Raw genomic sequence first — 20,284 nt, 5'->3', positions numbered from 1 at the left:
CACAGTTGCAGCCTAGGACCACAGAGCAGCAGAGAACAAGGCAGAGCACTCAGAGGACTCAAAAAGACCAACATATATATAAGCACAAGGAAGGAGGGGCACCTAGTAGGATGCCAAGCCATGGACTTAGCAGATAGCCTTCAGAAAAACCATATCACACCATCATCACTGGCTCTGTTCTTCATCAGTTGGCCATGTTCTTCTGGCTTTTTTTCCAAGTATTTAATATCAGATAGTGATCTATGACTGAAAGATTCAAGGAACTGTGACCTCTGGTAGCTGATAAATCTGGAGGAACCAGGGCCAATGTCTAATCTAGAATAGATATAGAAAGAGAGTTAGAAAAAGATTTAACCTCATAAATGAAGCCAACTACATGGGTCAAGAGTGGTCCTCAAAAACATAGGAGGCAGAAATAATGATCTAGATTAGGAAACATGTTATAATTAAAACATTTTAAAAAATGAAGAAAGAAAAAGAAAAGAGTTTTGAAAGTTACAACAACAAAATAGTCCAATCACATAAAAAGGCAAGTGCATCAGAATAATTCCAGATTATCCTACAGTAATTTTTAAAGACAGAAGGACATGGAAAGATATTTTCCAGCTTCTAATAAGTGAAAGCTATTGTGCTAAACCAAACTATCTATTAAAATTGGAGGAGAAACACACTTTTCAATGATAAAAATCTAACTAAAGGTATTTGTGACCTCTAAACCAGCTCTACATAAGTTACTGGAATATTTCACTCTGAGGAGAAGGATAAACACACCCATGTAGTTACAAAAAATGAACAATGCCAGAATATTTAATCAAAATATATGTAAGAAAACACAAAAATAAACAATGACAAAAATATAAGTTAATACATATATAAAATCATTTAATATTAATAGTATCAATTCCTCAATAAAAAGATACAGGCAATTAGATCTGATTAGGAAACAAGGTCTTTATCATTGTTTACTCCAGGGGGCAAATCTCAGTATAAATGATTGACACAACCTTAAAGTAAAAATATTTAAAAAAAAGAACTCCAAATGCCATGCCTTAAATGGCTTGGTTCTGTAAACCTTACTGGGGTCACCTGGGAATAAAGAAAGGACAAGCATACATGCAGAAAATCTGAGATCAAGTGGGTTGTACTCACTCTGATGAAAGGCACTACTACACTATCAGGAAACTCAGTGTGCTAATGTATAGAAGGAGGAGGGTTAGCTACTTTCTGTGAGATAATATGATAGTATATCTAAGTGATCCCAAAAATTCCACCAGAGGACTACAGCTGATAAACAACTTCAGCAAAATGGCTGTATATAAAATTAACTTAAACAAATCAGCAGCCTTCCTCTACTCAAAATCAAAGGATAAACAGGCTGAGAAAGAAATTAGGGAAACTTTTATTTATTTTTTTGTTCAGCTTCATATGGTCTGTGAGTTGTTTCTTGGATATTCAGAGCTTTCTGGAGCTAGTATCCAATTATCAGTGACTGCATATTATGTCTGTTCTTTTGTTACTTGGTTACCTCACTCAAGATGATATTCTCTAGATCCATCTCCTTGCCTAGGAATTTTGTAAGGTCACTGTTTCTAATAGCTGAGTAGTACTCCAGTGTGTACCACACTTTCTGTATCCATTCATCTACTGAAGGACATCTCATAGTGTGCTACACCTAGACCTTAAATCTCTAATAATTCAAGAACTAAGAATGAGTTCTTGTGACAATTCTTGGTATTTAAAAATCATTATGTTTAATCTTTACACACTAAGAAAATTTTGACTATTTTCATGTTACATTTTGTTTTACATGTACTTTAGGCTCATTGTAACTAGTAAAATTTCTTTTTTTCTGAACAACTTTATTTTAAAAAACAAATATAAAAGAACAAATTTTAAGCATTTTTGCATAAATGTATAAAATACATTTTTGTCAGTGCTTGGCTTTTTTTTTTTCAAACTTTGATAGTGTGCATTAAGGTCTCACTAGTTAGAATGAGCAAAAAGTGCATGTAAAACAGGATGTAACCCGGAATTAGTCAAAGTTTTCTTGGTGTGTAAAGATTGAGCATAATTTTTTTTTGAACTTCACACAGTCTGTGAGTTGTTTCTGGGGTGTTCAGAGCTTTCTGGGGTTAGTATCCCATTATCAGTGACTGCATATTATGTCTGTTCTTTTGTGACTGGGTTATCTCATTCAGGATGATATTCTCTAGATGCAACCATTTTCTTAAGAATTTCATTAAGTCATTGTTTGTGATAGCTGTGTAGTACTCCATTGTGTAAATGTACCACAATTTTTGTATCCATTCATCTACTGAAGGACATCTGGGTTCTTTCCAGCTTCTGGCTATTATAAATAGAACTGCTATGAACATTGTGGTGCATGCGCCTTTGTTGTATATTGGAGTGTCTCTGGGGTAAATGCCCAGAAGTGGAATAGCTGGATCTTCAGGTAGTACTATGTCCAATTTTCTGAGGAATCACCAGACTGATTTCCAGAGTGGTTGTATCAATTTACAACCCCACCAACAGTGGATAAGTGTTCCACTTTCTCCACATCCTCACCAGCATCTATTGTCATCTGAGTTTTGGATCTTGGCCAATCTGACTGGTATGAGGTAGAATCTCAGGGTTGTTTTGATTTGCATTTCCCTGATGGCTAAGGATGTCGAGCACTTCCTTAAATGTTTCTCAGCCATTCGATATTCCTAAATTGAGAACATTTTGTTTAGCTCTGTACCCCATTTTTTTTCTTGGTTCTAGATTTATTATAAATAATAAAAGTTCAGCAAAACAAAACAAAACAAAAAAACCAAAACAGTAAAACGCAAACAAAAATATAGCAAATTAATGACAGAAGACTAATAGTTAAGTTTGGTTATTGAGTACAGCTTTCATCCCAGCATTCTTAAGTTATTTAAAGAATACCAGTATTAAAAAGAATGTTCAGTTTGGTTTTCTCTTTAACTAAACTGAAAATTGTTTCAGAATGGAAAAAAAAAATAGCTCCCCAACCCTCACCCACTCTGTTTCTGGCTAGTCATCATGAACTAAGGAACTTAATAGGCATTTGAAATCTCATTATTTCCTTAGAGTCCAAAGGTCCATACAGTAGTCTACTGAGCTGTGTAGCTCTTTATTTGATCATGGTTGTTGGGCATTATGTCCGGTATTGTGTGTTCATTGAGGAGGTACAGAGCCAAAATCAAACCAGACTTAACAAAGAATTTCAACAGTTACGTTGGGAATATGCAGAGGACCATAGTCTGCCCTCAGATGCACACCCAGAATTTCCATTGACGTCAGTACTTTCTGCTCACACGTATCCAAGGGTTGGCGCTGGCCCTTAGATACTAAACTAAATAATTCCCTGTGTGGGGAAGCCAGAAAGCATCACAGATCAGCTGAGAGGGACAAGCTATTAACTGTGAGAGGGACGCTTGTCTGTAGTTATTCCTACCTTGATAAATTCACATGGCCCAGGGACACAAACTGATTTGTTGTCTGTTTTAGAAAGGCTTCAAAAACCCAGACCATATGTGATACACTTTGGAAGTGAATGGTTTTGACTGCTAACAGAAGTGTGTGGGCTCAGGATGATGAGAAAAATAATCCAGGTCAGGTGAGCACCTGCTATGAATGAATGTTTTGGGTTGCCAACAAACAGTAATTACATCCAAAAAAATTATCAGAGTAGAACCTGTAAAGACAGACCAGAATATGAACTGCCTCAGTCTATGCTGCTTGACACACATAAAATACATTAAAAAATAACAAGATCAGCTGGGCGCGGTGGCAAAGACCTTTAATCCCAGCCCTCGGGAAAGAGAGACAGGCAGATCTCTGTGAGTTTGAGGCCAGCCTGGTTTACATAATGAGTTCTAAGACAACAAGGGCTACACAGAGATACCTTGTCTTGAAAATAATAATGATAATGATAACAATAATAATAAATTATTTGTTGTTATTATTAATAGAAAAGCACAAACTCTACAGTGAGGAAGAAAAGTTCTTTCTATTTTACAATTTTCCCTCAGCTCAAAGAATACTTCTAAGCAACAAGTTTTTGTTATACCTCTAACACTGCTAGAGCATTCCCCTTACTTCCAACATCTTTCTTCTATGTCACCCTTTACTTGGCCTGTGCATTGCTTCAAGAAGGGAAAGAAGAGAGCGACAAGACAGACCCAGCAATCTCCACATGCATCCTAAGTGAGTACAAGTATGCTCTACTTCTGTCCAGTCAACAGAGAAGGAACCAGAGGACACTCTTATGGGGTATAGCCATGTAAGCACAATCTTGAATCTTGAAAGGAAAAGAAACCTGATATTTATTTATACCAACTGTTCATTTGAGAACCAAGAAATTAGTCTAAAGAAATCATTTGCTATGGCATGTGTGGTGGTAAATGCCTTTAATTCCAGTGCCCAAGAGGCAGAGACAGACAGATCTATGAGTTCAAGGTTAGCCTGGTCTACAGAGCTAGTTCCAAGACAGTCAAAGCTACAAGAGAAACCTTATCTCAAATCATTTGTCCAACAATATTTGTCCAAACATATACATCGTGGCTAATACCAAGGCCCAAGTTTCTAGTTCAGCATCACAGTTTACTATGCTGGTGCTAGCTGCATGATGGTTCTAGAAATCTACATCACCTCATGTCTCTTTAAGTAGGGGGAAACTTCAGGAAGACATGACCTAAAAGCTCTTTATGCTGTGTACCATCCAAAGATTTTTCTATCCTTTTTTTTTTTTTCCACTTAAATACCATTCAGTGTCCATTACAGGGGATCGCACACCTACATATGCAACACGACAAGCTTCCTGAGGAACGTCTTCCTCATCAGAGTACTACATTAACTGAGGACCAGGTCGGCTGCGATGGATCGGGATGCAGCACTGTAGCCAAGTCCTCGCCAAGCAGTGGGCATCCCTGGGCTCAGTCACATGCATGAGCCTTAGGTACCACACGTTTATCTTCTATTTTCTAATGCTGATATTAAAGAAATGGCTGAAATTATATGCTGATGAATTGAAGTTAATAAAAAAATACACTGAAATGTAAAGTGATTTTTGAAGGAAAATGTAAATTTTGATATTCAGAACAAAAGTTGTTCACAGCTATTTGATCTTCTGCCTTAGCACTCAATGTACAATATGTTCTGCCATCGCCAGACACCTCAGTGCTCTCTGGTATCCACTTGCCCAGTTCTCCATTCACAGATACACCTGACCTGGATTATTTTTCTCATCAACCATTTTTTTTTAATGACACTTCTTGTAGCCTTTTATTCTTATGAAAGAGAGAAATGTCAAGGAAATCAAGCTTACATCAGACAGATTATATATAAAATTTCCCCCAGGGGGACCACGTCATCACCCATTTTTTAATAGGGTTGTTTGATTCTCTGGTGTCTATCTTTTTGAGTTCTTTGTATACCTTGGATATTAGGCCTCTATCTGATGTGGAGTTGGTAAAGATCTTTTCCCACTCTGTTGGCTGCCATTTTGTTTTCTTGACAGTGTCCTTAGCATTACAGAAACTTTGGAACCTCATTAAATCCCATTTGTCAATCTTTGACCTTAGAGCACAAGCCATTGGGGTTCTGTTCAGGAAATTTTCTCCTGTGCCTATGTGTTCTAAGGTTTTCCCTACTTTCTCATCTAATAATTTCAGTGTACCTGGTTTAATGTGGAGATCTTTGATCCACTTGCACTTGAGCTTTGTACAAGGAGATAAGAAAGGGTCTATTTTCATTCTTTTGCATGTTGAGTGCCAGTTGGACCAACATCATTTGTTGAATAGGCTGTCCTTTTTCCATTGAATGTTTACAGCTCCTTTGTCAAAAAAACAGGTGACCATATACCTGAGGGCTCATTTCTGGATCTTTTATTCTATTCCATTGATCTACATGCCAATTTCTGTACCAGTACCATGTAGTTTTTAGAACAATTGCCTTGTAATATAGCTTGAGGTCAGAGATTATAATTCCTAGAAATGTTTTCTTGTTGTTGAGGATGGATTTTTCTATTCTAGGTCTTTTGTTATTCCAGATGAAATTGCACATTGATCTTTCCAACTCTATGAAGAACTGGGTTGGATATTGATGGGGATTGCATTGAATCTGTAGATTACTTTTGGTAAGATGGCGCTTTTTACAGTGTTGATCCTTGCAATCCATGAGCATGGGAGATCTTTCCATTTTCTGAGATCTTCCTCAATTTCCTTTTTTAGAGGTTTGAAGTTCTTGTCATACAGGTCCTTCACTTGCTTAGTTAGAGTCACGCCAAGGTATTTCATATTGTTTGTGACTATTGTGAAGGGTATCTTTTCCCTAATATCTTTCTCTACATGTTTGTCCTTTGAGTAGAAGAAGGCTACTGATTTGTTTGAGTTAATTTTATATCCAGCCACTTTGCTGAACTTGTTTATCAGCTGTAGGAGTTCTCTGGTGGATTTTTGGGGTCACTTAAGTACACTATCACATTATCTGCAAACAGTGATGCTTTTCCTTCTTCCTTTCCAATTTTTATCCCTTTGATTTCCTTTTGCTGTCTAATTACTCCAGCCAGGACTTCCAGTACTATGTTGAATAGGTAGGGGAAGAGTGGGCAGCATTGTCGAGTCCCTGATTTTAGTGGAATTGCTTCAAGTTTCCCCCTGTTCAGTTTGATGTTGGCTGTTTGTTTGCTGTATATTGCTTTTATTATGTTTAGGTATGGGCCTTGGCTTCCTGTTCTTTCCAAGACTTTTAACATGAAGGGGTGCTGAATTTTGTCAAATGCTTTCTTAGCATCTAGTGAGACAACCATGTGGTTTTGTTCTTTGAGTTTGTTTATATGGTGGATTACATTGATGGATTTTTGTATATTAAACCATCCCTGCATCCCAGGGATGAAGCCTACTTGATCATGGTGAATGATTGTTTTGATGTATTCTTGGATTCGGTTTGCAAGTATTTTGTTGAGTATTTTTGCAGCAATGTTCATAAGTGAGATTGGTCTGAAGTTTTCTTTCCTTGTAGGGTCTTTGTGTGGTTTAGGAATGAGGGTTATTGTAGCCTCAAAAAATGAGTTAGGTAGTATTCCATCTGATTCTATCTTGTGGAATAGTTTGGAGAGTATTGGTATTATGTTGTCAATAAATGTCTGATAAAATTCTGCACTGAACCCATCTGGACCTGGGCATGTTTTTGTTGGGAGGCTTTTGATGATTGCTTCTATTCCTTTAGCTGTTATGGGATTATTTGGATGGTTTACCTGGTCCTGGTTTAACTTTAGTATTTTGTATCTGTCTAGGAATTCATCCATTTCCTCCAGATTTTTCAGCTTTGTTGAGTATAGGCTTTTGTAGTAGGATCTGATGATTTCTTGAATTTTTTCAGTTTTAGTCGTTATTTCTCCACTTTCCTTTCTGATTTTGTTAGTTTGGATACTTTCTCTTTGTCCTCTAATTAGTCTGGCTAAGGGTTTATCAATCTTGTTAATTTTCTCAAAGAACCAGCTCTTGGTTTTGTTGATTCTTTCAATAGTTCTTTTTATTTCTATTTGGTCTATTTCTGCTCTGAGTTTGATTATTTTTTGCTGTCTACTCTTCTTGGGTGTATCTGCTCCCTTTTGTTCTAGAGCTTTCAATTGTGCTGTCAGGTTGCTAGTGTATGCTTTCTCCAGGTTCTTTTTGGAAGCACTCAGAGCCATGAGTTTTCCTCTCAGTACTGCTTTCATTGTATTCCATAGGTTTGGGTATGTTGTGTTTTCATTTTCATTGAATTCTAGAAAATCCTTAATTTCTTTCTTTATTTCTTTTTTGACCCTGCTATCATATAATACAGCATTATTTTGTTTCCATGTGTATATGGGCTTTTGGTTGTCTTTGTTGTCATTAAAGACCAGTCTTAGACCATGATGATCTGAAAGGATGAATGGGAGTATTTTAATCTTCTTATATTGATTGAGGCTCGTTCTGTTTCCAATTATGTGGTCAGTTTTGGAGAAGGTGCTGTAAGGTGCTGAGAAAAAGGTGTATTCTTTTGTTTTAGGATGATATGTTCTGTAGATATTTATTAATTCCAGTTGGTTCATTGTCTCTACTAGTTTTACAGTGTCCTTTTTCAGTTTCTGTTTCCATGATTTGTCCATTGATGAGAGTATGGTATTAAAGTTTCCCACTATTATTGTGTGGGGTGAAATGTATTTTCTGAGCTTTAGTAGGGTTTCTTTTATGTACATGGGTGCTTTTGTATTTGCAGCTTATGTGTTAAGGATTGAGAGTTCCTCCTGACAGATTTCCCCTGTAATGAGTAAAAAGTGTCTTTCCTTATTTTTTTGATAACTTTTGGTTGGAAATTTACTTTATTCGATATTAGAATAGCCACTCCAGCTTGCTCCTTGTGGCCGTTTGCTTGGAAGTTGTTTCCCACCCTTTTACTCTGAGATAGTGTCTGTCTTTGTCTCTGAGATGAGTTTTCTGTATGCAGCAAAATGCTGGGTTTGTTTATGTATCCGGTCTGAAGGCCTATATCTTTTTATTGGGGAGTTGAGTCCATTTATGTTAATAGATATCAAATAATAGTGGTTGCTGTTTTTTGCTATTATTGCTTTGTAGGTTGAATTGTTCCTGTGTCCTTTTCTCCTTTAGGTTTTCTTGCTTAGGAGTTTTCTTGTTTTTACTAAGATGTTGTTCCCCTCATTGTATTGGGTTTTCTACCTATAATTCGTTGTAGTGCTGGGTTTGTGGTCAGATATTATGTAAACTTAGTTTTGTCTTAGAATATTTTGGTCTCTCCATCGATGGTGATTGATAGTTTTGCTGGGTATAGCAGCTTGGGCTGACACTTGAGCTCTCTTAGTGTCTGTATGATGTCTGTCCAGGCTCTTTTAGCTTTCATAGTCTCTGTTGAGAAATCGGGTGTGATTCTGATTGGTCTGCTTTATATGTTACATGACCCTTTTCCCTTACTGCTTTTAGTATTCTTTCTTTGCTTTGGGCACTTGGTGTTTTGATTATTATGTGTCGGGAGGAATTTCTTTTCTGGTCCCACCTATTTGGAGTTCTGAAGGCTTTTATGCTCATGTTCATCTCATTCTTAGGGGTAGGAAAGTTTTCTTCTACAATTTTGTTGAAGATATTTACTGTGTCTCTTAGTTGACATTCTTCTCCCTCTTCTATTCCTATTATCCTTACGTTTGGTCCTCTCATTGTGTCCTGGATCTCCTGGACATTTTGGGTTAGGAGATTTTTTTGTTTTTGCATCTTCTCTGACTGTTTTGTCTATGTTTTCAATGTTGTCTTTGGCCACCAAGATTCTCTCTTCCATCTCTTGTAGTTCTTTGGAAATGCTTGCATCTGTGACTCCTGATTTCTTTTTTAGGATTTCTACTTTTAGGGTTTTATCTTTTAGTGTTTTCTTTATTGTGTCCATTTCTGTTTTAAATTCCTTCTTCCATTCCTTCATTTCTTTGGTCCTGTTTTTCTCTAGTTCTTTGAGTTGAGTGTTTTTTTATTTCTTCTTTAAAAGCTTCTAATTCTTTATTCTTTTCCTCCCATTCTTGTTTAAGGATCTCTATCATCATCTTGATGTAGGATTTCGTGTCTGAGTCTTCTTTTTCAGGAGTGTTTGGCATTCTGCTGTTTGCTGTTATGGGAGAGCTGGGTTCTAGTGTTGCTAGGTTGTCTTGGTTTCCTTGGAGTATGCTCTTTTGCTTTTCTTTTGCCATCTTGTTGTCAGTGATTGGTTCTTGCCTTTCCCTTGTACCTGGCCTGTGTCCCTTGATCTCTGCTGTTCCTGTTGGCAGATTGTCATAGCCCTGTTCTGCAGCCAGAAGCCACTGGCTGGGAACAGAGGGTCCTATGCTGGGTTCCTGGTCCCTGGGTCAGGCAGGGCAGGGGTGTGCTTTCTGTGTGGGCTCAGCAGAGATCTCTCTGCCCCCTGGCTAGTCAGAACCCATTCTTACCAGGCCTTTATCTCTGGGTATTTGCTGTTCCTAGTCCAATTTAATTCTTCTTCTCCCCTAGGCTATGGATACAAAGCCCTTGGAGTCTCCATGATTCCATTACAGAAGTCATTTGCTTTGGCCAGGTTTCTTGTTCAAGGTTTTGTCTGTTTTGCTCGAGATTAATTGTAATGTGGGATTAAAACCAGTTACCCTGGAGTCATGGATCTTTTTTCTACTTAGTGGAGGACCCAGAAGTAACGGATGGCAAAGTCCACCTGTGAGACTTTGAGGTGCCCACTCAAGTGGGAAATATAATGGCAGAACAAGGCTTCTATTAGCAGGATTTTCAGGGTAACATTCAGGGCAATAATCAGTCCTGTTTATACAGTCTAAGAACTCTTGATAACATTTCAACAAGTTCAGTTCGGTACAACCAGTGCCCTAGTTCTAAACTAGGGAACCACTGCTGCCCGTAATCAGGGCAGTGGGAATTATCGGAGAACACCTGGGCTTAGAAAGACAACTCAAAGCAATGAACAACAAAAAGCAACAGTGACAGAGGACAAGCAGTAAAAACCAATCAGTCCCGTTATAATTTCCTTTAGCAACTCATCAGTTCAACAACATTGGAGTGTTGAACCTGGCTTGCACCTTAGTGCGGTTCTTCAAGATCTTGTAGTTTATTCTTCCTCAACTGCACCTCAGTCTCTGTACTCAGGGACCAGTCCAGTCTAGAGCACTGTCAGTCACTTATTAGCAGCACGGATCACAGAGTAGGTCTTTCAAAGGAAAGCTGGGCCTCTATTCCAAGCCAGTTGCTTTTTCCTGTCCGGTATCAGCCAGGGGCAGAATCCCAGAGGTTCTGCTCTGCCGGTAAATGATGCTCTGCTGGTAAGTGATGCTCTGCTGGTAAGTGATGCTCTGCCGGTAAATGATACTCTGCCGGGAAATGATGCTCTGCTGGTAAGTGATGCTCTGCTGGTAAGTGATGCTCTGCCGGTAAGTGATGCTTGCTGAAACAGACACGAGGATGTATCCGGTGAATCAGCTGTTGGTGCAGGAAGTCTCGCCAACAGCACTTTACGGTGATGTAGGAGAATCAGAAAGACCTGGTGGAGTAGATCCATTTAAGTCAAGTCTTGAAAGGACCTTTATCTGGACCCAGTCACAGAGAAGTCGTTGTTGAGTTTGCGGGACGGTCTGGGAATGTCACACACAATTTCCAGCCATGTTTTAAAACATGGGACAGTCAGAACCAGTGGTGCCACTAGGCTGTTCCTCCTGCTCCACAGAGCTGGCCTGCAACCTCCAGCCGCCACGGCAGAATCAAAATTACTAGTTTATAATAATTAAAAAGAACCCAAAAAACTACATGTGAGTTCAGAAGAGATGTTAAGAATAAATAAGTCAGACTGGAGAGAGATGGCTCAGTGGTTAAGAAGACTGACTGCTCTTCCAGAGGTTCCAAGTTCAATTCCCAGTAACCACATGGTGGCTCACAACCACTATAATGAGATCTGATGCCCTTTTTTGGTGTGTCTGACAGCTACAGTGTCCTTATATATAAGAAATAAACAAATCTTAAAAAAATAAATTAATTAAAAATGTCTGGAGGTTATACCAAAACTAAAGATAACTTCCAAAAATAATTTTTGACCCTCTATCTCTAACTTGGCCACTTCATCCCTAAACCACAAAGAGTAAGAGTTCATATCAATGAGATAGGATCAAGATGCATTTTAAGACATTAAAAAATCCCATGTGATGGGCAAACACCAATCCTTAACAGTATTAATGATACTGTATTACTATTATAGACAGGAGCAAGTTATCTTCTGAGAGGTTCTATCCAGCAGTTGACTAACACAGATACAGATACCAATAGCCACACAGTGATTAGGGCTTGGGGACTCTTATGGAAGAATAGGAGGAAGGATTGTGGTCCTCAAAGGGGATAGTAACTCTACAGGAAGACCAACAGAGTCAACCAGCCTGGACCCTTGGGCTCTCAGAGTCTGAAACACCAACCAGGCCTCCCCACACATATATAGCAGATATACAACTTGGTCTTCATTTGGGTCCTGAACAACTAGAGCAGGGGCTATCTCAAAAGTGGTTGCATGTATGTGTGATATGTTCTTCTAACTGGGCTGCCTTGTTTGGCTTCAGTGCGAGAGGAAGTGTCTAGCCTTGAAGAGACTTGAAGTGTCAGTGGGGAGGCATACCCAGGAAGTCCCCTACCTCTCAGAGGAGAAGGGAATGAGGGTATGAGAAAAGGATTGTGGGGGGGGGGATGATAGAGACAGGGATAATGAGTAGGATGTAAAGTGAATAAGTGAAAATATAAAATTAAAATAAAACTCTCCATGTAAAAATTTCTGCTTTTCATTGGGAAGCTATGCTCACACTCAGATGACTTATATACATACTTTACTGATCAGCTTTTTCCTTTTGAATCCTCATGCTTCAGATGTCTTCATTACATACACTAGTTTAAAAATTCCTGTCTGTACTGAAGCCACATGAGTTGAAGTCCCTGAAGCTTGGGGGAGCTCCTAGGGCTGCTAAGGATATACACACAAGAGCTGTATCTCCCATCTTCTCACTGCATATATCCCTAGGGATTAGTTCTAAGACCCACGTTTAAGCATGTTGGTAAAGCTTTCCTGCTGTTCAGCAGATCTACCCTGCTAAGCATCATTCATGCTACCTTAGATTTCCTTGATTATTTTTTTCTGGCTAGGGATCTACTTAATGCTTGTTAAGTGCTTTATTACTTTAATTTCATTATATGAAATTAGATTAATCTACACTCCACCCCTGGGTCATATGTAACAGTAAGTCATTTTTCTGGGGACATCATCCTGTGATTTAATTGCCGACATGTCCTAAGCCAGTCTCTTGCTTCTAGCAAAGCACAGTGGAAAACAATTCTTCAACAAAGCACAAAAGGAACAACTGCTTCTGTACGTCCTCTCTACCTGACACACTACTTCTTGCTTTCCTGCCCATCCTCTCTTCTATTGTGTGCATTCATGCCTTTTAGCTTTACCCTGGACAGAAATATTTATAATCTGAAGGCCTCTGAGAATGCCTAGAGAAAAACATTGAACATTAGTAATGACTGAATGCTAGGTAACAAGCTGTATGGGACATCCTGTGTTGCCTAATCCCAAGGAAGGAGACGGACCAGCATTGCTAGATCTAGACATCCAGAATGATATCAGCCCAGTCGATGATTCATGATCTAAACAACACCTGAAAGAAATGTACTTCTTTTTCTGTCATTTCATATATAAATACAAGCATGGTAATATGATTTAGCCTCACAAAAAAGAGTCAAAACAAAACAGACTTTGGTCCAAAGTACCATTGAGAAAAATTTTTACCTGTAAAGGTGTCTCCTCCTAAGCTATTTGGAAGAATCATCACCTTGAGTCTGCATGACAAACTTCACCTTAAGATCTTTGTGTTATGAAGCCTCTCTCATACATCCAAAAGAGGAGCATAGATTGGGACCCACAACCTGCCAGTAGAGAGCTGATCACCCATGAGTACTCTTGTTCCTAAGCCCATAGGTGAGAAGCCCACTTTCTCTCCACTGACTGTCCAAGAAACCCACCAAGAAGTTACAGGGCACAGGAATCACAGAGCTGCCTGGGACTGGACATTTCTGGTATCCACCTGCACCCATAGCTGTGGATGACACACTGCCATCAAGACCCAAAACCTGAGAGAGCTGATCTCCCAAGAGCACTCTTACCACTAAGCCCACAAGCTCACTGACCCACAGGAGGGACAAGCTCCAGTAAGAGACAGCAAGACCAACTAACAATCACAGATAACAAGATGGCAAGAGGCAAGTTCAAGAACCTAAGCAAAAGAAACCAAGAAAACCTGGCAACATCATAACCCAGTTCTTTCACCACAGCAATAGTGATAACCCAACACACCAGAAAAGCAAGATTTGAATTTAAAATTATATCTAATGATGAGGATAGAGAACTTTAGGAAGGACATGAGTAACTCCCTTAAAGAAACACAGGTAAACAAGTAGAAGCCATTACAGAGGAACTACAAAAATCTCAGAGGAAACAAAATCAAATAGGTGAAGAAATTGAACAAAACCATCCAGTATCTAAAATTGGAAATAGAAACAATAAAGAATTCACAAAAAGACACAATTCTGGAGATAAAAAACCTAGGAAAGAGATCAGGAGTCTAGATGCAAGCATCACCAACAGAATACAAAGGATGGAAGAGAGAATCTCAGGGGCAGAAGATACCATAGAAAACATTGACACTGGAGTCAAAGAAAATGCCAAAGCCAAAAGCCCTTACCCCAAACATCCAGGAAATCCAGGACACAATGAGAAGACAAAACCTAAGGATAATAGGTGTAGAAGAGAGTGAAGATTCCCAACTTAAAGGACCAGTAAATATCTTCAACAAAATTATAAAAGAAATCTTCTCTAACCTAAAGAAAAAACATACATGAGCATCCAAGAAGCCTACAGAACTCCAAATAGATGGGACCAGAAAAGAAATTTCTCCTGACACATAATAGTTAAAGGACGAAATGCACAAAGCAAAGAAAGAATATTAAAAGCAGTATAGAAAAAGGACAAGTAACATATAAAGGCAGACCTATCAGAATTATACCAGACTTCTCAACAGAGACTATGAAAGCTACAAGATGCTGGACAGACATCATAAAGACCCTAAGAGAACACAATGCCAGACCAGGCTACTATATCTAGCAAAACTCTCAATTAACATAGATGGAGAAACCAAGATATTTCATGACAAAAACAAATTTACACAATATCTTTCCACAAATTCAGCTCTACAAAACATAATAGATGGAAAACTCAAACACAAGGAGAGAAACTATACCCTAGGAAAAGCAAGAAAGTGATCTTTAGATATACCAAAAAGTAATTAGGCACACAAACATAATTCTACCTCTAACAACAAAAGTAACATGAGACAACAATCACAATTCCCTTTTTAAAAACAATTCTCCAAATAGTTTTTATTTTCTGTTAGAATAGTATAATCATTCTCAAATAACAAAAAAATAAAAGAAACTAAGTACATAAATGAAATCAGATAGCTCATTATAAACAAAGGTTAGTCAATTTTTAAGAACACGTTTGATTGATTTAAATGAATATTATCAAATATGTCTAGTATTTGACAAACATTGAGTATGAAATATTTCAAAAGTAGTTCTTCTGATTTCTTAATTTATATTTTGAGTTGGTAGTAAGAAATTTGTACATTTCACATTCAGCAAAGACTCCAATATCAATATTAGACATGGAGAGGAATAACCATATTCAAAGATAATTTCAATATTTTCAAAAACTTCTTTGAGAAAAGACAAATTATTTAACAATCTACCCAATTTTAGCTCTTCCTATTTTTATGCTTCTACATCTGAAATTAATGATGTAGCAATGATTTGTCCTAATAAAACCAAAGTTCAGAAGTGAGAGTAAACTTGGGGTCAAATCCCATTAGTAATAGTTAAATATTAGTGAGAGTCACATATTGTTGAAGGACAGTGGTAGACTGCTAGCCTTCAATGTAGGGATATCTAGGCTTGAAACCCTGTGCTGCAAAAACTATACACAGTGACATGTACAATCAAGCATATTTATAGTACAGCTAACATATGAGAACACACAAGTAACTACATAAAATTTACATCACTATTACTATTGCATTTTGCTCTACAGGTATATTATACATATATTACAAATGTATATGAAATGAAATTACAGTTATTAAGTTATTATAGGAAGCTGAAAATTAAAATATTAAAATTGTTATTGTCTTTTGATACAGGGAATAATGTTGCTCAGGATGAGTTCTAACTCACTTTGTAGTCCAGAATAATTTAGGGTGTTGATCCTTTTATTTCTATCTTCAGTTTTTGGAATTACAGGCAAGAGCCTCCATGCCCAGTTTTATTTGGTACTAGTGATTGATTCACATGTTTTATGTAGAAACATTCCCCTAAATTCAAATGACAATAAAGAATAATTTGTATTTTAAAATTCCTAATAAGACAACTAATAATAATGATGGCTTGGTAATAATGCTTATAGATTTACATTTTTGCTGATCACTAGATACTTTGGAAGCTTTTTTCCTCTCTTTTTTATTAGATACTCTGTATTTACATTCAAGATGTAATGTACATCTTTACCCTTTACCCCATCCCAATCCCATCGCCCACCCCACTCTGTTTGCCTTCACAAAAAGGTGCACTCACTTCTGATTTCCCTCTCCACCCTATTGCCTTGGCATTTTTCTACATTGGGAAAATGTGTCCTCTCTGAAACAAAAGTCTCTTCTCACATTGATGCCAGACACTGCTATCTTCAGCTACATACACAACTGGATCAACAGGTCTCTCAAAATGTGCACAAAGGTTGCTGTTTTACTCCATAGGAGTTTTGGAGGGTTTGGTTGGTTGATAATGTTGTTATCTTGCCATGAGGTTGTAACCCCTTAAGTCCTTTCTTTAGCAACCTTATTGGGATCACCAAGTTCAGATGGATGGTTAGCTGCAGCCATGCTCAGCTGTATCTATATGACTATAGCATAGGTGACTGCATATGTGGTTGATCCCCAGGTGAGGCGACTTCTGAGTGAACTTTTCTTCAATCTATGTTTCTCTAATTGACCTTGCATTTCCTCCCATGAGAATTTTGTACTACAGAGCAATAGTGATAAAAACTTCATGGTATTGGTACAGAGACAGGCATGTAGATCAGTGGAAAATAATTGAAGACCCAGAAATGAACCTATACACTTACGGTCATTTGATCTTTGTCAAAGAAGTGTGTGTGTTTCATTTGAGGACCCAAAGATGACTTTTCGTCTGGTCTGCATGTGCGATCTACCAGGGGTACAAAGCAGTGTAGCCAAAACTTGATACTATACTGTTGCTTTTGTTGGATATCTCCTTGCTAGTAGGTTTCCTGTAATGTTAGATCCTGGAAGATGATTGGAGCTGATGCTGGTGGACACACAAAATGGTTACCACAGTGTATTCCTCTTTGCAGACACGAGGAACAGGGGATAGAACCTGACTCCTTAAACAGTCATCCTTGTGCTCCTTTTTCCCACATCTCCACACACCCTTTCCCCCCTTTCCTCTGCTGTGAACAATATAGTCCCCTTTCCTCCTCCTTTCCTCAAGTTCTTCACCTTCCTTTTCTTCTTTTCTTATTTACATCCCCCAGATTCTTAATTTATTTTGCTTTCTTGGTCATGTACCTAAGTTTGGGTTGAAAGTTGGGCAAGCAAGCTTCTTGACAGAATGATGGCAATGAAGTAATAGATGGATTGTTTTAGTCCTGATGATAGGATCACCCCCATTCTCATCCCCCACATCAGACTTTTTATCTTCCTCACCACAGTCTGTCCTTTTCCAGGATTTAGGGTAGAAAAGCCTTCTGACTCTCAAGCCATCACAGGCTTCCTTGTATATAAAGTTCAACTCTACATGCAACAGGTCCTTCCCTGACCCTGTGTCTTGTTTATTGTTCAGAGTCACATGTTTAGCTCCCGTGTGGTGCTTGAGGGAGAACTCTGAAAGAACCCATTACCTTTGCTTCTGCCTTTCAGATTTCATATGTGTCCAATGTGATCTGTGCAGTTCTTCTGGTATTTGTGATGAGCTTTGTGGGTGAAAGGAAAATTATGGTTCAGAACTCCCAAGGCCAAGGTCTGAGAGCAGGTTCTCAGCATCAATAAGATTTATTTGCACCAGATGAAGAGAGGGCTGGCAATAGGGGACAAATACAGCTGATAAAGAAGGGGAAAAATAAACAGTGGAAAGGGGAAAAAGGAGCCAAGGGAATGCTAAGGAGAATTTGTTCCAGGGTAACAAAGGACTGCCTCTAAATAGAGGCACATAAAAATGGTAGTTTTTCAAGGTAAAATGGAAAACTCTGTATTAGGACAAAGTGTTTAATTTTAATTGGTCCTGTTAATTAGGTGAGCCAAATGGGCCTTTTTACTGCCAGTCTTCAATAATTTAATAGCTGGATCTTGGTAGTCAGTTTCAGAAGAATGGTTTGACTAAATAAGGGAATAGACCTTGGAGGATAGCTTTACAAATATAATTTAATGGCTTTATTAGCAAGGAAGAGGGAATTAGGGAGAAGGGCAAAGCCTGTCAGACCATGCTCACCATGTTTCATCTGGCTAGAGTCCCTTCAGTAGGAATTGCCTACAGGTAAGAATGACCTGGGAGGTCTGAGAATGCTCACTTGCCCTGAGGGAGGCAGCTGGCTCAAAGACCTTGGGGTAAAAGCAGAGGGTGTGGAAGGATGGTTTCTACATAGGGAAACTCTTGTCTACTTTTGGTGTTGGTAACCACTGAATGTAGGCCAGACCAGTTCTTTTGAGGATGAAAAAGAAAATACTTCTTGAAGGGTTTTGGGTGGTACTCAGGGGCTTTGTAGTTGGACATTCTTAGGGACTGCAAGGTTTAAACTCTGAAATTCTGCATTGTACTCTTGGGAATTGGGCCAGATTACAGGTGAGGTTCTGATGACCCAGACAGTCTACTTTTGTCATTTCAAGTGAGGCTGGTGAACAATTCACCCGAGAGCTTGACTTTGCTCATTTACTGTATCACTGATTCCTTCTACAGGTATTTAAGATTTTTCTCACATCCTTCTTCCTTGTCAGACAGTGAACCCAGATATGCTGTTTAGGGATGGTGCTTTACTGACACCAATGCAGAATGAACTCTGACAATAGATTTTGTATGTTGTGGTGACAAAAATATTTGTAACAGGCTTTAAGGCCAGACTTTTCTTGTCCTGTTCTAGTTTAGGTGAGCCCCATGTCTTTTTCTATTATCTTAGATTGGATTACTATTGCTCTGATAAAACCCCAAGACCAAAAGAAACTTGGGGAAGAAAGGCATCATCAAAAGTTGTGAGGGCAGAAACTTGGAGGTAGGAGCTGATGTAGAGGTCATGGAGGAGGCCTGCTAACTGGCTTGCTACTCCTAGCTTGCTCAGATGTTTTCTTATTAAAATGGGCCACCACCAGCGTAGGGATGGAACTATCCATAATGGTCTGGTCACTTCCCAATAGATCACTAGTTAAGAAAATGCCTTACAGCTAGATTGTACAGCCATTTTGTGAATTAATACTCCATCTCCTCTTGTAACTCTAGCCTGTGTGAAGTTGATACAAAACTAGTCAGTATACTTCTATTCCTGTAGCATTAATATACAGGGTCAATTTTTCCAGCACTGTCAAAGCCCTGACATGCCTAGACTCACTACCAGGTGTTGATATTTCCAAAGTTCAGTTGGGGACAGACAGTCTCTGTCTCCCAACACTCTCCTTGTTTCCCTTTCCCAGATTTGTTTTTCTTCTTTCTCTTTTTCTATTCTTTTTCTTTTTGGGTGATCTATAGTACAATATCTCACCTCTTCTGTTTCTTAAACAAATGAGATGATCAAGAAGCACCGCAATGAGGTTGGTTCTCCAACAGTGAAGAAAACAGACCTCACACTTAGCCTGTACACACCATACACCTGGATGTGTGTTTCCTGGGCAGTTCCAAGTTTAGTCAGTTTGACAATGAAGACTAACAATCACAATGTCATATTCAATTTATGTTCTTTTTCCTGCCTAGCAATAAGTTCTGTGACACACTTTCAGGATGCTGGCAGGTGTGGTGATCCCTCGAAGTCAATTGTGCTACTTCATGATTACTGTGTGGTCTTTGTGTTCCACGATTTTCCTACTGTAGGTTTATATAGTTCAGAGGACATCTGAAGTAGGTCAGGACCAGAGATGATGTTTAGTAGACTAAGAAGATTAACTGTGGCTTTCCAATTTATTTAGGGTGAATTTACTAGCACACACTCCATCAACAGTTAATGAGAATCTCCAGTTATTTCTGTGGCATGTTTCCAGATCTCTTAGGAAAATATTGATGTATGTTCAGTGATAGACTTGTGATTAGATTACCTTCACAGGAAACTGCCAGGTTCCCCACAGAGCTATTCTCTCTGAAGTGTGAGAGCTGCTGCATGACCACGCCAGCACTCATAGTCGGTCACTGGTGTGTTCGTTCTCTTGCTTCAGCCATTCTAGCTCATGAGCCATGGTTGTATTGCACTTCACCATGGGAAATGACATTTGGCATGATTCACTTGTTTAGAATCAACTCTTTAGTTTCTGTTATGATTGTTTAAGTCAGATTTATTGACTTGAGAAGATCCTTTATGTATTCTAGATCAAGCTCTTTGAAATTTTATATCTGTCTATATATTTTCAGATATTTAACAATGTTTTCCT

At 38.5% G+C, this 20,284-nt stretch overlaps 1 pseudogene across 1 annotated transcript; it reads right to left on the bottom strand.

The window, feature by feature from the left end:
• Positions 1-10,063: 10,063 nt before the first annotated feature.
• On the bottom strand, positions 10,064-20,036 carry LOC308431175 (torsin-1A-interacting protein 2-like; annotated as a pseudogene). Its single transcript has 3 exons — positions 19,955-20,036; positions 10,757-10,950; positions 10,064-10,442 (listed from the first exon to the last, which is right to left on the bottom strand). The product of its transcript is annotated as a torsin-1A-interacting protein 2-like (transcript).
• Between the last annotated feature and the right edge of the window lie 248 nt (positions 20,037-20,284).

Source organism: Micromys minutus, assembly GCF_963924665.1.
Source record: "Micromys minutus genome assembly, chromosome: 16".
NCBI lineage: Eukaryota > Metazoa > Chordata > Mammalia > Rodentia > Muridae > Micromys > Micromys minutus.
The sequence above is the reverse complement of the archived record's forward strand: the minus strand, read 5'-3'. Positions and strand labels throughout refer to the sequence as shown.